At 43.2% G+C, this 16012-nt stretch overlaps 16 non-coding genes across 16 annotated transcripts; all 16 read right to left on the bottom strand.

The window, feature by feature from the left end:
• Window positions 1–1878: 1878 nt before the first annotated feature.
• Window positions 1879–1960, bottom strand: trnas-uga (transfer RNA serine (anticodon UGA)). The gene has a single exon. It is a non-coding gene; the product is annotated as a tRNA-Ser (tRNA).
• Window positions 1961–2159: 199 nt separating this feature from the next.
• On the bottom strand, window positions 2160–2242 carry trnas-uga (transfer RNA serine (anticodon UGA)). The gene has a single exon. It is a non-coding gene; the product is annotated as a tRNA-Ser (tRNA).
• Window positions 2243–2709: 467 nt separating this feature from the next.
• trnas-uga (transfer RNA serine (anticodon UGA)) lies at window positions 2710–2791 on the bottom strand. The gene has a single exon. It is a non-coding gene; the product is annotated as a tRNA-Ser (tRNA).
• Window positions 2792–6224: 3433 nt separating this feature from the next.
• trnas-uga (transfer RNA serine (anticodon UGA)) lies at window positions 6225–6306 on the bottom strand. The gene has a single exon. It is a non-coding gene; the product is annotated as a tRNA-Ser (tRNA).
• A 621-nt stretch (window positions 6307–6927) lies between these two features.
• trnas-cga (transfer RNA serine (anticodon CGA)) lies at window positions 6928–7010 on the bottom strand. The gene has a single exon. It is a non-coding gene; the product is annotated as a tRNA-Ser (tRNA).
• A 1020-nt stretch (window positions 7011–8030) lies between these two features.
• On the bottom strand, window positions 8031–8114 carry trnas-cga (transfer RNA serine (anticodon CGA)). The gene has a single exon. It is a non-coding gene; the product is annotated as a tRNA-Ser (tRNA).
• A 200-nt stretch (window positions 8115–8314) lies between these two features.
• trnas-uga (transfer RNA serine (anticodon UGA)) lies at window positions 8315–8397 on the bottom strand. The gene has a single exon. It is a non-coding gene; the product is annotated as a tRNA-Ser (tRNA).
• A 548-nt stretch (window positions 8398–8945) lies between these two features.
• trnas-uga (transfer RNA serine (anticodon UGA)) lies at window positions 8946–9027 on the bottom strand. The gene has a single exon. It is a non-coding gene; the product is annotated as a tRNA-Ser (tRNA).
• A 210-nt stretch (window positions 9028–9237) lies between these two features.
• On the bottom strand, window positions 9238–9319 carry trnas-cga (transfer RNA serine (anticodon CGA)). Its single transcript has one exon. It is a non-coding gene; the product is annotated as a tRNA-Ser (tRNA).
• Window positions 9320–11053: 1734 nt separating this feature from the next.
• Window positions 11054–11135, bottom strand: trnas-cga (transfer RNA serine (anticodon CGA)). Its single transcript has one exon. It is a non-coding gene; the product is annotated as a tRNA-Ser (tRNA).
• Window positions 11136–12158: 1023 nt separating this feature from the next.
• Window positions 12159–12240, bottom strand: trnas-uga (transfer RNA serine (anticodon UGA)). Its single transcript has one exon. It is a non-coding gene; the product is annotated as a tRNA-Ser (tRNA).
• A 540-nt stretch (window positions 12241–12780) lies between these two features.
• trnas-uga (transfer RNA serine (anticodon UGA)) lies at window positions 12781–12862 on the bottom strand. The gene has a single exon. It is a non-coding gene; the product is annotated as a tRNA-Thr (tRNA).
• Window positions 12863–13072: 210 nt separating this feature from the next.
• trnas-cga (transfer RNA serine (anticodon CGA)) lies at window positions 13073–13154 on the bottom strand. Its single transcript has one exon. It is a non-coding gene; the product is annotated as a tRNA-Ser (tRNA).
• A 1026-nt stretch (window positions 13155–14180) lies between these two features.
• On the bottom strand, window positions 14181–14262 carry trnas-uga (transfer RNA serine (anticodon UGA)). The gene has a single exon. It is a non-coding gene; the product is annotated as a tRNA-Ser (tRNA).
• Window positions 14263–14802: 540 nt separating this feature from the next.
• Window positions 14803–14884, bottom strand: trnas-uga (transfer RNA serine (anticodon UGA)). The gene has a single exon. It is a non-coding gene; the product is annotated as a tRNA-Thr (tRNA).
• A 210-nt stretch (window positions 14885–15094) lies between these two features.
• trnas-cga (transfer RNA serine (anticodon CGA)) lies at window positions 15095–15176 on the bottom strand. Its single transcript has one exon. It is a non-coding gene; the product is annotated as a tRNA-Ser (tRNA).
• Between the last annotated feature and the right edge of the window lie 836 nt (window positions 15177–16012).

The raw sequence follows: 16012 nt of genomic DNA, 5'->3' as shown, positions 1-16012 counted from the left end.
GTACTGCCCAAACATAATTCCTACAAAACTGCTTGTGTGAGGTTAATCAAAGGACAAGTCCACAGATTAAGGACATCCATATCAAGTCCCCAATGACATGTTGTAAATAAAGACTGGTTTGTCAAAGAGCATGGCCAAGTGGTTAAGGCGTTGGACTTGAAATCCAATCTGATTATGTATATTTTACTAGACTATCTACTGAAGAGCCTATTTGAACTGTTTGTCAAGGAAAAAATATTCTGAGCACTTGAATCAAAGGACAAGTCCAGGCATTAATCACATTATCCATCTCAAGTCACCAAGGATATGTTAAAAATGAAAACTGGTTTGTCATAGCACTGTTCGAACCTGCACGGGCAGACCCCATTGGAATTCAAGTCCAACACCTTTACCACTCGGCCATCGCAGCTTGCTATGTTAAAAACCAGGCCTTAACCAGTCCGCTATCTCGTTCTGTCCATTTTACCTCTAAAGTGACCAGATTATTGCTATTGAAGAGCCTACTTGAAACGTTTGTCATGGAAGATCAATTCTGAGCACTTGAATCAAAGGACATGTCCAAGCATTATCCATATCAAGTCCCCAATGACATGTTACAATTAAATACTGGATTGTCAAAGCGCTGCTCGCAGGGTTCAAACCTGCACTGGGCAACCCCAATGGATTTCGAGTCCAACGATTAAACCATCCTGCAATCACAGCTTTTCAAGCAAAGTAAAAAAAGCAATTTTCTGAGCACTTTAATCGTTGGACGAGCACATAAAGTAAGGACAATTTAAATGAGATAGATCCAATTATTAAAGGTCTACTTTATCATCACCCAGTAAGCAGAGTTGAAAACTGTACAGGGAGAATACATTGGACTTCAATTACAATGCTAAAATCACTTAGCCATCACAGCAGTAGGAATCTAAGGAAATTGATGAGGAGAAAGCAGAAGTGGGCTATATGCTTCAAGCAAGTTAAGAACATGGGTGGGGAGACCCATTTGAAATTCAGGTCCAACGTCTAAAGAACTTGGCCATTGCAGCTGTTGGAATGCAAGTAAAGGGATTGGGATTTGGAAACAGACATCATTGGTGAAAAATGGTAAACTTGATGGCACAACATTTTGATCTTATTGCGCCAAGTAACCTCGGTCCTTTCCAAAGCTGTGAAGGTTGCAGGTTTAATGTGCAAGTCAAAAACCTATGTGCAGAGAAAGTACAAGTGGACTATTCACTGAGAATAAGATTTTAAAAAGAGCAGAGAGACTCAATGGGGTTTCAAGTCTGAGGACATACCGACCTGTCTCTAGGAATTTCCATCAAAAATCTAATACAAACAACAGTCTCTCTACTGAAGAGACTATTTGAACTGTATACTCTGAGCTATATACTCTGAGAACCTGAATCAAAGGACAAGTCCATGCATTTCTCCAATGACTGCTGTAAAGACTAGCCCTTCTACTGAAGAGCCTGTTTGAACTGTTTGTCAAGGAAAAAATATTCTGAGCACTTGAATCAAAGGACAAGTCCATGCATTTAGCACACATTATCCATATCAAGTCTCCAATGACATGTTGCAAATAAAGACTGGTTTGCAGGGTTCAAAGCTGCGCGGGGAGACATTAGGGTTCGAACGTGCGCGGGGAGACCCCATTGGATTTCAAGTCCAACGCCTTTACCATCGCAGCTTGCTATGTTAAAAACCAGTCGGCTATCTGATTCTGTACATTTTACTGCTGTAAAGACTAGACCTTATACTGAAGAGCCTATTTGAACTGTTTGTCATTGCAGATATACTCTGAGCACCTGAATCAAAGTCCATGCATTTAGCATACGTTATCCATATCAAGTCTCCAATGACATGTTTGTCTCTAAGACTGGTTTGTCAAAGCGCTGTGAGCAGGGTTTGAACCTGCGCGGGGAGACCCCATTGGATTTCAAGTCCAACGCCTTAACCACTCGGCCATCACAGCTTGCTACACTAAAAACCAGTCGGCTATCTGATTCTGTACATTTTACTTCTGTAAAGACGAGACTTTCTACTGAAGTGCCTATTTGAACTGTTTGTCAATGCAGATATACTCTGAATCAAAGGACAAGTCCATGCATTTAGCACACATTATCCTTATCAAGTCTCCAATGACATGTTGCAAATAAAGACTGGTTTGTCAAAGCGCGTGAGCAGGGTTCAAACCTGCGCGGGGAGACCCCATTGGATTTCAAGTCCAACGCCTTAACCACTCGGCCATCACAGCTTGCTACACTAAAAAACAGGCGGCTATCTGATTCTGTACATTTTACTTCTGTAAAGACGAGACTTTCTACTGAAGTGCCTATTTGAACTGTTTGTCAATGCAGATATACTCTGAATCAAAGGACAAGTCCATGCATTTAGCACACATTATCCTTATCAAGTCTCCAATGACATGTTGCAAATAAAGAATTGTTTGTCAAAGCGCTGTGAGCAGGGTTCGAACCTGCGCGGGGAGACCCCATTGGATTTCAAGTCTTTACCACTCGGCCATCGCAGCTTGCTATGTTAAAAACCAGTCGGCTATCTGATTCTGTACATTTTACTTCTGTAAAGACTAGACCTTATACTGAAGAGCCTATTTGAACTGTTTGTCATTGCAGATATACTCTGAGCACCTGAATCAAAGTCACACATTGTCCATATCAAGTCTCCAATGACATGTTGCAAATAAAGACTGGTTTGTCAAAGCGCTGTGAGCAGGGTTCAAACCTGCGCGGGGATACCCCATTGGATTTCAAGTCCAACGCCTTAACCACTCTGCCATCACAGCTTGCTACATTAGGGTTCGAACGTGCGCGGGGAGACCCCATTGGATTTCAAGTCCAACGCCTTTCAAATCAAATCAAATCAAATCAAATTTTATTTGTCACATACACATGGTTAGCAGATGTTAATGCGAGTGTAGCGAAATGCTTGTGCTTCTAGTTCCGACAATGCAGTCATAACCAACAAGTAATCTAACTAACAATTCCAAAACTACTGTCTTGTACACAGTGTAAGGGGATAAAGAATATGTACATAAGGATATATGAATGAGTGATGGTACAGAGCAGCATAGGCAAGATACAGTAGATGGTATCGAGTACAGTATATACATATGAGATGAGTATGTAAACAAAGTGGCATAGTTAAAGTGGCTAGTGATACATGTATTACATAAGGATACAGTCGATGATATAGAGTACAGTATATACGTATGCATATGAGATGAATAATGTAGGGTAAGTAACATTATATAAGGTAGCATTGTTTAAAGTGGCTAGTGATATATTTACATCATTTCCCATCAATTCCCATTATTAAAGTGGCTGGAGTTGAGTCAGTGTCAGTGTGTTGGCAGCAGCCACTCAATGTTAGTGGTGGCTGTTTAACAGTCTGATGGCCTTGAGATAGAAGCTGTTTTTCAGTCTCTCGGTCCCAGCTTTGATGCACCTGTACTGACCTCGCCTTCTGGATGATAGCGGGGTGAACAGGCAGTGGCTCGGGTGGTTGATGTCCTTGATGATCTTTCTGGCCTTCCTGTGACATCGGGTGGTGTAGGTGTCCTGGAGGGCAGGTAGTTTGCCCCCGGTGATGCGTTCTGCAGACCTCACCACCCTCTGGAGAGCCTTACGGTTGAGGGCGGAGCAGTTGCCGTACCAGGCGGTGATACAGCCCGCCAGGATGCTCTCGATTGTGCATCTGTAGAAGTTTGTGAGTGCTTTTGGTGACAAGCCGAATTTCTTCAGCCTCCTGAGGTTGAAGAGGCGCTGCTGCGCCTTCTTCACAATGCTGTCTGTGTGAGTGGACCAATTCAGTTTGTTTGTGATGTGTATGCCGAGGAACTTAAAACTTGCTACCCTCTCCACTACTGTTCCATCGATGTGGATAGGGGGGTGTTCCCTCTGCTGTTTCCTGAAGTCCACAATCATCTCCTTAGTTTTGTTGACGTTGAGTGTGAGGTTATTTTCCTGACACCACACTCCGAGGGCACTCACCTCCTCCCTGTAGGCCGTCTCGTCGTTGTTGGTAATCAAGCCTACCACTGTTGTGTCGTCCGCAAACTTGATGATTGAGTTGGAGGCGTGCGTGGCCACACAGTCGTGGGTGAACAGGGAGTACAGGAGAGGGCTCAGAACGCACCCTTGTGGGGCCCCAGTGTTGAAGATCAGCGGGGAGGAGATGTTGTTGCCTACCCTCACCACCTGGGGGCGGCCCGTCAGGAAGTCCAGTACCCAGTTGCACAGGGCGGGGTCGAGACCCAGGGTCTCGAGCTTGATGACGAGCTTGGAGGGTACTATGGTGTTGAATGCCGAGCTGTAGTCAGTGAACAGCATTCTCACATAGGTATTCCTCTTGTCCAGATGGGTTAGGGCGGTGTGCAGTGTGGTTGAGATTGCATCGTCTGTGGACCTATTTGGGCGGTAAGCAAATTGGAGTGGGTCTAGGGTGTCAGGTAGGGTGGAGGTGATATGGTCCTTGACTAGTCTCTCAAAGCACTTCATGATGACGGAAGTGAGTGCTACGGGGCGGTAGTCGTTTAGCTCAGTTACCTTAGCTTTCTTGGGAACAGGAACAATGGTGGCCCTCTTGAAGCATGTGGGAACAGCAGACTGGTATAGGGATTGATTGAATATGTCCGTAAACACACCGGCCAGCTGGTCTGCGCATGCTCTGAGGGCGCGGCTGGGGATGCCGTCTGGGCCTGCAGCCTTGCGAGGGTTAACACGTTTAAATGTCTTACTCACCTCGGCTGCAGTGAAGGAGAGACCGCATGTTTTCGTTGCAGGCCGTGTCAGTGGCACTGTATTGTCCTCAAAGCGGGCAAAAAAGTTATTTAGTCTGCCTGGGAGCAGGACATCCTGGTCCGTGACTGGGCTGGATTTCTTCCTGTAGTCCGTGATTGACTGTAGACCCTGCCACATGCCTCTTGTGTCTGAGCCGTTGAATTGAGATTCTACTTTGTCTCTGTACTGACGCTTAGCTTGTTTGATAGCCTTGCGGAGGGAATAGCTGCACTGTTTGTATTCGGTCATGTTACCAGACACCTTGCCCTGATTAAAAGCAGTGGTTCGCGCTTTCAGTTTCACGCGAATGCTGCCATCAATCCACGGTTTCTGGTTAGGGAATGTTTTAATCGTTGCTATGGGAACGACATCTTCAACGCACGTTCTAATGAACTCACACACCGAATCAGCGTATTCGTCAATGTTGTTGTCTGACGCAATACGAAACATGTCCCAGTCCACGTGGTGGAAGCAGTCTTGGAGTGTGGAGTCAGCTTGGTCGGACCAGCGTTGGACAGACCTCAGCGTGGGAGCCTCTTGTTTTAGTTTCTGTCTGTAGGCAGGGATCAACAAAATGGAGTCGTGGTCAGCTTTTCCGAAAGGGGGGCGGGGCAGGGCCTTATATGCGTCGCGGAAGTTAGAGTAACAATGATCCAAGGTCTTTCCACCCCTGGTTGCGCAATCGATATGCTGATAAAATTTAGGGGTGTCTTGTTTTCAGATTAGCCTTGTTAAAATCCCCAGCTACAATGAATGCAGCCTCCGGATGAATGGTTTCCAGTTTGCAAAGAGTTAAATAAAGTTCGTTCAGAGCCATCGATGTGTCTGCTTGGGGGGGATATATACGGCTGTGATTATAATCGAAGAGAATTCTCTTGGTAGATAATGCGGTCTACATTTGATTGTGAGGAATTCTAAATCAGGTGAACAGAAGGACACTCGGCCATCGCAGCTTGCTATGTTAAAAACCAGTCCTTAACCAGTCGGCTATCTGATTCTGTACATTTTTCTTCTGTAAAGACTAGACCTGTTTGAACTGTTTGTCAAGGAAAAAATATTCTGAGCACTTGAATCAAAGGACAAGTCCATGCATTTAGCACACATTATCCATATCAAGTCTCCAATGACATGTTGCAAATAAAGACTGGTGAGCAGCGCGTGAGCAGGGTTCAAACCTGCGCGGGGAGACATTAGGGTTCGAACGTGCGCGGGGAGACCCCATTGGATTTCAAGTCCAACGCCTTTACCACTCGGCCATCGCAGCTTGCTATGTTAAAAACCAGTCGGCTATCTGATTCTGTACATTTTACTTCTGAAGAGCCTGTTTGTCATTGCAGATATACTCTGAGCACCTGAATCAAAGTCCATGCATTTAGCACACGTTATCCATATCAAGTCTCTAATGACATGTTGCAAATAAAGACTGGTTTGTCAAAGCGCTGTGAGCAGGGTTCGAACCTGCGCGGGGAGACCCCATTGGATTTCAAGTCCAACGCCTTAACCACTCGGCCATCACAGCTTGCTACATTAGGGTTGGAACGTGCGCGGGGAGACCCCATTGGATTTCAAGTCCAACGCCTTTACCACTCGGCCATCGCAGCTTGCTATGTTAAAAACCAGTCCTTAACCAGTCGGCTATCTGATTCTGTACATTTTTCTTCTGTAAAGACTAGACCTTCTACTGAAGAGCCTGTTTGAACTGTTTGTCAAGGAAAAAATATTCTGAGCACTTGAATCAAAGGACAAGTCCATGCATTTAGCACACATTATCCATATCAAGTCTCAAAAGACATGTTGCAAATACTGCAAAGACTGGTTTGTCAAAGCGCGTGAGCAGGGTTCAAACCTGCGCGGGGAGACCCCTACATTAGGGTTCGAACGTGCGCGGGGAGACGCCATTGGATTTCAAGTCCAATGCCTTTACCACTCGGCCATCGCAGCTTGCTATGTTAAAAACCAGTCGGCTATCTGATCCTGTACATTTTACTACTGTAAAGACGAGGCTTTCTACTGAAGTGCCTATTTGAACTGTTCGTCAATGCAGATATACTCTGAATCAAAGGACAAGTCCATGCATTTAGCACACATTATCCTTATCAAGTCTCCAATGACATGTTGCAAATAAAGACTGGTTTGTCAAAGCGCGTGAGCAGGGTTCAAACCTGCGCGGGGAGACCCCATTGGATTTCGAGTCCAACGCCTTAAACTCTCGGCCATCACAGCTTCTCCTGTTACTGACAGACCCTTAACCAGTCCACTATCTCGTTCTGTCCATTTTACCTCTAAAGTGACCAGATTATTGCTATTGAAGAGCCTACTTGAAACATTTGTCATGGAAGATCAATTCTGAGCACTTGAATCAAAGGATATGTCCAAGCATTATCCATATCAAGTCCCCAATGACATGTTACAATTAAAGACTGGATAGTCAAAGCGCTGCTCGCAGGGTTCAAACCTACACTGGGCAACCCCCATGGATTTTGAGTCCAACTATTTAACCATTCTGCAATCACAGCTTTCTGAGGTACCTCACACGAGGACAAAAGTATCCAAATTCAACTGCCTAGTTGGATTTTTTTTCAAGCAAAGTTTTTTTAAAAGCTATTTTCTAAGCACTTCAATCGTTGGACGAGCACATAAAGTAAGGACAATTTAAATTCAAAGGAGATAGACCCAATTATTAAAGGTCTACTTTATCATCACCCAGTAAGCAGAGTTGAAAACTGTACAGGGAGAATACATTGGACTTCAATTACAATGCTTAAATCACTTAGCCATCACAGCAGTAGGAATCTAAGGAAATTGATGAGGAGAAAGCAGAAGTGGGCTATATGCTTCAAGCAAGTTAAGAACATGGGTGGGGATTGGGAGACCCCTTTGAAATTCAGGTCCAACGTCTAAATAACTTGGCCATTACAGCTGTTGGAATGCAAGTAAAGGGATTGGCATTTGGAAACAGACATCATTGGTGAAAAATGGTGAACTTATTCACTGAGAATAAGATTTTAAAAAGAGCAGAGAGACCCAATGGGGTTTCAAGTCTGAGGACATACCGACCTGTCTCTCAGAATTTCCATCATAAATCTAATACAAACAACAGTCTCTGTACTGAAGAGACTATTTGAACTGTTTGAACTGTTTGTCAATGCAGATATACTCTGAATCAAAGGACAAGTCCATGCATTTAGCACACATTATCCTTATCCTCCAATGACATGTTGCAAATAAAGACTGGTTTGTCAAAGCCCTGTGAGCAGGGTTCGAACCTGCGCGGGGAGACCCCATTGGATTTCGAGTCCAACGCCTTAACCTCTCGGCCATCACAGCTTGCTACACCTAAAAAACAGGTGGCTATCTGATTCTGTACATTTTACTTCTGTAAAGACGAGACTTTCTACTGAAGTGCCTATTTGAACTGTTTGTCAATGCAGATATACTCTGAATCAAAGGACAAGTCCATGCATTTAGCACACATTATCCTTATCAAGTCTCCAATGACATGTTGCAAATAAAGACTGGTTTGTCAAAGCGCGTGAGCAGGGTTCAAACCTGCGCGGGGAGACCCCATTGGATTTCAAGTCCAACGCCTTTACCACTCGGCCATCGCAGCTTGCTATGTTAAAAACCAGTCCTTAACCAGTCGGCTATCTGATTCTGTACATTTTTCCTCTGTAAAGACTAGACCTTCTACTGAAGAGCCTGTTTGAACTGTTTGTCAAGGAAAAAATATTCTGAGCACTTGAATCAAAGGACAAGTCCATGCATTTAGCACACATTATCCATATCAAGTCTCCAATGACATGTTGCAAATAAAGACTGGTTTGTCAAAGCGCTCAAACCTGGGTTTGAACCAGGGTTCAAACCTGCGCGGGGAGACCCCTACATTAGGGTTCGAACGTGCGCGGGGAGACCCCCTTGGATTTCAAGTCCAACGCCTTTACCATCGCAGCTTGCTATGTTAAAAACCAGTCGGCTATCTGATTCTGTACATTTTACTTCTGTAAAGACTAGACCTTCTACTGAAGAGCCTGTTTGAACTGTTTGTCAAGGAATTTTATTCTGACCACCTGAATCAAAGGACAGGTCCATGCATTAAGCACACATCATAATTATCAAGTCGCCAATGACATGTTGCAAATAAAGACCTGTTTGTCAAAGCGCTGTGAGCAGGGCTCGAACCTGCGCGGGGAGACCCCATTGGATTTCAAGTCCAACGCCTTAACCACTCGGCCATCACAGCCTGCTACATTAAAAACCAGAACTTAACCAGTCGGCTATCTGATTCTGTACATTTTACTTCTGTAAAGACTAGACTTTCTACTGAAAAGCCTATTGGAACTGTTTGTCAAGGAAAAAATATTCTGAGCACTTGAATGAAAGGACATTAAGCACATTATCCATTATCCATGTCTCCAATGATATGTTGCAAATAAAGACTGGTTTGTCAAAGCGCTGTGAGCAGGGTTCGAACCTGCGCGGGGAGACCCCATTGGATTTCGAGTCCAACGCCTTAACCTCTCAGCCATCACAGCTTCTCCTGTTTCCTACAGGCCCTTAACCAGTCCGCTATCTCGTTCTGTCCATTTTACCTCTAATGTGACCAGATTAACGCTATTGAAGAACCTACTTGAAACCTTTGTCATGGAAGATCAATTCTGAGCACTTGAATCAAAGGACATGTCCAAGCATTATCCATATCAAGTCCCCAATGACATGTTACAAATAAAGACTGGATGGTCAAAGCGCTGCTCGCAGGGTTCAATCCATTTTTTTTTTTTTTCAAGCAAAGTAAAAAAAAAAGCTATTTTCTAAGCAAGCACTTCAATCGTGGGACGAGCACATAAAGTAAGGACAATTTAAATTCAAAGGAGATAGACCCAATTATTAAAGGTCGACTTTATCATCGCCCACTAAGGAGAGTTGAAAACTGTACAGGGAGAATACATTGGACTTCAATTACAATGCTGAAACCACTTAGCCATCACAGGAATCTAAGGAAATTGATGAGGAGAAAGCAGAAGTGGGCTATATGCTTCAAGCAAGTTAAGAACATGGGTGGGGAGACCCCATTGAAATTCAGGTCCAAAGTCTAAAGAACTCGGCCATTGCAGCTGTTGGAATGCAAGTAAAGGGATTGGGATTTGGAAACAGACATCATTGGTGAAAAATGGTAAACTTGATGGCACAACATTTTGCTCTTATTGCGCCAATTAACCTCGGTCCTTTCCAAAGCTGTGAAGGTTGGAAGTTTAATGTGCAAGTCAAAAAACTATGTGCAGAGAAAGTACAAGTGGACTATTCACTGAGAATAAGATTTAAAAAAGAGCAGAGAGACCCCATGGGGTTTCAGGTCTGAGGACATACCGACCTGTCTCTCAGAATTTCCATCATAAATCTAATACAAACAACAGTCTCTGTACTGAAGAGACTATTTTAACTCTTTACCAATGCAGATATACTCTGAGCACCTGAATCAAAGAACAAGTCCATGCATTAAGCAAACATTATCCATATCAAGTCTCCAATGACATGTTGCAAATAAAGACTGGTTTGTCAAAGCGCTGTGAGCAGGGTTCAAATCTGCGCGGGGAGACCCCATTGGATTCAAATCCAACGCCTTAACCACTTGGCCATCGCAGCTTGCTACATTAAAAACCAGGCCTTAACCAGTCGGCTATCTGATTCTGTACATTTTACTTCTGTAAAGACTAGACCTTCTACTGAAGAACCTGTTTGTCAAGGAATTATATTCTGACCACCTGAATCAAAGGACAAGTCCAGACATTATCCATATCAAGTCTCCAATGACATGTTGCAAACGAGATAGCGTTACATTAAAAACCAGGCCTTAACCAGTCGGCTATCTGATTCTGTACATTTTACTTTACTGGTTTGTCAAAGCACTGTGAGCAGGGTTCGATCATGTGTGGGTAGACCCCATTGGATTTCGAGTCCAACGCCTTAACCACGTGGCCATTGCAGCTAGCTACGTTAAATACCAGTCGGCTATCTGATTCTGTACATTTTACTTCTGTAAAGACTAGACCTTCTACTGAAGAGCCTGTTTGAACTGTTTGTCAAGGAATTTTATTCTGACCACCTGAATCAAAGGACAGGTCCATGCATTAAGCATACATCATAAATATCAAGTCTCCAATGACATGTTGCAAATAAAGACCTGTTTGTCAAAGTTAAGCACATTACATTATGTTAAGCACATTATCCATTATCCATGTCTCCAATGATATGTTGCTGGTTTGTCAAAGCGCTGTGAGCAGGGTTCGAACCTGCGCGGGGAGACCATATTGGATTTCGAGTCCAACGCCTTGACCTCTCGGCCATCACAGCTTCTCCTGTTTCCTACAGGCCCTTAACCAGTCCGCTATCTCGTTCTGTCCATTTTACCTCTAATGTGACCAGATTAACGCTATTGAAGAACCTACTTGAAACCTTTGTCATGGAAGATCAATTCTGAGCACTTGAATCAAAGGACATGTCCAAGCATTATCCATATCAAGTCCCCAATGACATGTTACAAATAAAGACTGGATGGTCAAAGCGCTGCTCGCAGGGTTCAATCCATTTTTTTTTTCAAGCAAAGTTTAAAAAAAAGCTATTTTCTAAGCAAGCACTTCAATCGTGGGACGAGCACATAAAGTAAGGACAATTTAAATTCAAAGGAGATAGACCCAATTATTAAAGGTCGACTTTATCATCGCCCAGTAAGCAGAGTTGAAAACTGTACAGGGAGAATACATTGGACTTCAATTACAATGCTTAAACCACTTAGCCATCACAGGAATCTAAGGAAATTGATGAGGAGAAAGCAGAAGTGGGCTATATGCTTCAAGCAAGTTAAGAACATGGGTGGGGAGACCCCATTGAAATTCAGGTCCAAAGTCTAAAGAACTCGGCCATTGCAGCTGTTGGAATGCAAGTAAAGGGATTGGGATTTGGAAACAGACATCATTGGTGAAAAATGGTAAACTTGATGGCACAACATTTTGCTCTTATTGCGCCAATTAACCTCGGTCCTTTCCAAAGCTGTGAAGGTTGGAAGTTTAATGTGCAAGTCAAAAAACTATGTGCAGAGAAAGTACAAGTGGACTATTCACTGAGAATAAGATTTAAAAAAGAGCAGAGAGACCCCATGGGGTTTCAGGTCTGAGGACATACCGACCTGTCTCTCAGAATTTCCATCATAAATCTAATACAAACAACAGTCTCTGTACTGAAGAGACTATTTTAACTCTTTACCAATGCAGATATACTCTGAGCACCTGAATCAAAGAACAAGTCCATGCATTAAGCAAACATTATCCATATCAAGTCTCCAATGACATGTTGCAAATAAAGACTGGTTTGTCAAAGCGCTGTGAGCAGGGTTCAAATCTGCGCGGGGAGACCCCGTTGGATTTCAAGTCCAACGCCTTAACCACTCGGCCATCGCGGCTTGCTACATTAAAAACCAGGCCTTAACCAGTCGGCTATCTGATTCTGTACATTTTACTTCTGTAAAGACTAGACCTTCTACTGAAGAACCTGTTTGTCAAGGAATTATATTCTGACCACCTGAATCAAAGGACAAGTCCAGACATTATCCATATCAAGTCTCCAATGACATGTTGCAAACGAGATAGCGTTACATTAAAAACCAGGCGGCTATCTGATTCTGTACATTTTACTTTACTGGTTTGTCAAAGCACTGTGAGCAGGGTTCGATCATGTGTGGGTAGACCCCATTGGATTTCGAGTCCAACGCCTTAACCACGTGGCCATCGCAGCTAGCTACGTTAAATACCAGTCGGCTATCTGATTCTGTACATTTTACTTCTGTAAAGACTAGACCTTCTACTGAAGAGCCTGTTTGAACTGTTTGTCAAGGAATTTTATTCTGACCACCTGAATCAAAGGACAGGTCCATGCATTAAGCACACATCATAATTATCAAGTCTCCAATGACATGTTGCAAATAAAGACCTGTTTGTCAAAGCGCTGTGAGTAGGGTTCGAACCTGCGCGGGGAGACCCCATTGGAATACAAGTCCAACGCCTTAACCACTCGGCCATCACAGCCTGCTACATTAAAAACCAGAACTTAACCAGTCGGCTATCTGATTCTGTACATTTTACTTCTGTAAAGACTAGACTTTCTACTGAAAAGCCTATTTGAACTGTTTGTCAAGGAAAAAATATTCTGAGCACTTGAATGAAAGGACATTAAGCACATTATCCATTATCCATGTCTCCAATGATATGTTGCAAATAAAGACTGGTTTGTCAAAGCGCTGTGAGCAGGGTTCGAACCTGCGCGGGGAGACCCCATTGGATTTCGAGTCCAACGCCTTAACCTCTCGGCCATCACAGCTTCTCCTGTTTCCTACAGGCCCTTAACCAGTCCGCTATCTCGTTCTGTCCATTTTACCTCTAATGTGACCAGATTAACGCTATTGAAGAACCTACTTGAAACCTTTGTCATGGAAGATCAATTCTGAGCACTTGAATCAAAGGACATGTCCAAGCATTATCCATATCAAGTCCCCAATGACATGTTACAAATAAAGACTGGATGGTCAAAGCGCTGCTCGCAGGGTTCAATCCATTTTTTTTTTTTTCAAGCAAAGTAAAAAAAAAAGCTATTTTCTAAGCAAGCACTTCAATCGTGGGACGAGCACATAAAGTAAGGACAATTTAAATTCAAAGGAGATAGACCCAATTATTAAAGGTCGACTTTATCATCGCCCAGTAAGCAGAGTTGAAAACTGTACAGGGAGAATACATTGGACTTCAATTACAATGCTTAAACCACTTAGCCATCACAGGAATCTAAGGAAATTGATGAGGAGAAAGCAGAAGTGGGCTATATGCTTCAAGCAAGTTAAGAACATGGGTGGGGAGACCCCATTGAAATTCAGGTCCAAAGTCTAAAGAACTCGGCCATTGCAGCTGTTGGAATGCAAGTAAAGGGATTGGGATTTGGAAACAGACATCATTGGTGAAAAATGGTAAACTTGATGGCACAACATTTTGCTCTTATTGCGCCAATTAACCTCGGTCCTTTCCAAAGCTGTGAAGGTTGGAAGTTTAATGTGCAAGTCAAAAAACTATGTGCAGAGAAAGTACAAGTGGACTATTCACTGAGAATAAGATTTAAAAAAGAGCAGAGAGACCCCATGGGGTTTCAGGTCTGAGGACATACCGACCTGTCTCTCAGAATTTCCATCATAAATCTAATACAAACAACAGTCTCTGTACTGAAGAGACTATTTTAACTCTTTACCAATGCAGATATACTCTGAGCACCTGAATCAAAGAACAAGTCCATGCATTAAGCAAACATTATCCATATCAAGTCTCCAATGACATGTTGCAAATAAAGACTGGTTTGTCAAAGCGCTGTGAGCAGGGTTCAAATCTGCGCGGGGAGACCCCGTTGGATTTCAAGTCCAACGCCTTAACCACTCGGCCATCGCGGCTTGCTACATTAAAAACCAGGCCTTAACCAGTCGGCTATCTGATTCTGTACATTTTACTTCTGTAAAGACTAGACCTTCTACTGAAGAACCTGTTTGTCAAGGAATTATATTCTGACCACCTGAATCAAAGGACAAGTCCAGACATTATCCATATCAAGTCTCCAATGACATGTTGCAAACGAGATAGCGTTACATTAAAAACCAGGCGGCTATCTGATTCTGTACATTTTACTTTACTGGTTTGTCAAAGCACTGTGAGCAGGGTTCGATCATGTGTGGGTAGACCCCATTGGATTTCGAGTCCAACGCCTTAACCACGTGGCCATCGCAGCTAGCTACGTTAAATACCAGTCGGCTATCTGATTCTGTACATTTTACTTCTGTAAAGACTAGACCTTCTACTGAAGAGCCTGTTTGAACTGTTTGTCAAGGAATTTTATTCTGACCACCTGAATCAAAGGACAGGTCCATGCATTAAGCACACATCATAATTATCAAGTCTCCAATGACATGTTGCAAATAAAGACCTGTTTGTCAAAGCGCTGTGAGTAGGGTTCGAACCTGCGCGGGGAGACCCCATTGGAATACAAGTCCAACGCCTTAACCACTCGGCCATCACAGCCTGCTACATTAAAAACCAGAACTTAACCAGTCGGCTATCTGATTCTGTACATTTTACTTCTGTAAAGACTAGACTTTCTACTGAAAAGCCTATTTGAACTGTTTGTCAAGGAAAAAATATTCTGAGCACTTGAATGAAAGGACATTAAGCACATTATCCATTATCCATGTCTCCAATGATATGTTGCAAATAAAGACTGGTTTGTCAAAGCGCTGTGAGCAGGGTTCGAACCTGCGCGGGGAGACCCCATTGGATTTCGAGTCCAACGCCTTAACCTCTCGGCCATCACAGCTTCTCCTGTTTCCTACAGGCCCTTAACCAGTCCGCTATCTCGTTCTGTCCATTTTACCTCTAATGTGACCAGATTAACGCTATTGAAGAACCTACTTGAAACCTTTGTCATGGAAGATCAATTCTGAGCACTTGAATCAAAGGACATGTCCAAGCATTATCCATATCAAGTCCCCAATGACATGTTACAAATAAAGACTGGATGGTCAAAGCGCTGCTCGCAGGGTTCAATCCATTTTTTTTTTTTTCAAGCAAAGTAAAAAAAAAAGCTATTTTCTAAGCAAGCACTTCAATCGTGGGACGAGCACATAAAGTAAGGACAATTTAAATTCAAAGGAGATAGACCCAATTATTAAAGGTCGACTTTATCATCGCCCACTAAGGAGAGTTGAAAACTGTACAGGGAGAATACATTGGACTTCAATTACAATGCTGAAACCACTTAGCCATCACAGGAATCTAAGGAAATTGATGAGGATAAAGCAGAAGTGGGCTATATGCTTCAAGCAAGTTAAGAACATGGGTGGGGAGACCCCATTGAAATTCAGGTCCAAAGTCTAAAGAACTCGGCCATTGCAGCTGTTGGAATGCAAGTAAAGGGATTGGGATTTGGAAACAGACATCATTGGTGAAAAATGGTAAACTTGATGGCACAACATTTTGCTCTTATTGCGCCAATTAACCTCGGTCCTTTCCAAAGCTGTGAAGGTTGGAAGTTTAATGTGCAAGTCAAAAAACTATGTGCAGAGAAAGTACAAGTGGACTATTCACTGAGAATAAGATTTAAAAAAGAGCAGAGAGACCCCATGGGGTTTCAGGTCTGAGGACATACCGACC

The sequence above is a fragment of the Oncorhynchus mykiss genome, chromosome 12 (assembly GCF_057628025.1).
Source record: "Oncorhynchus mykiss isolate SJ-2025 chromosome 12, ASM5762802v1, whole genome shotgun sequence".
Lineage (NCBI taxonomy): Eukaryota > Metazoa > Chordata > Actinopteri > Salmoniformes > Salmonidae > Oncorhynchus > Oncorhynchus mykiss.
The sequence above is the reverse complement of the archived record's forward strand: the minus strand, read 5'-3'. Positions and strand labels throughout refer to the sequence as shown.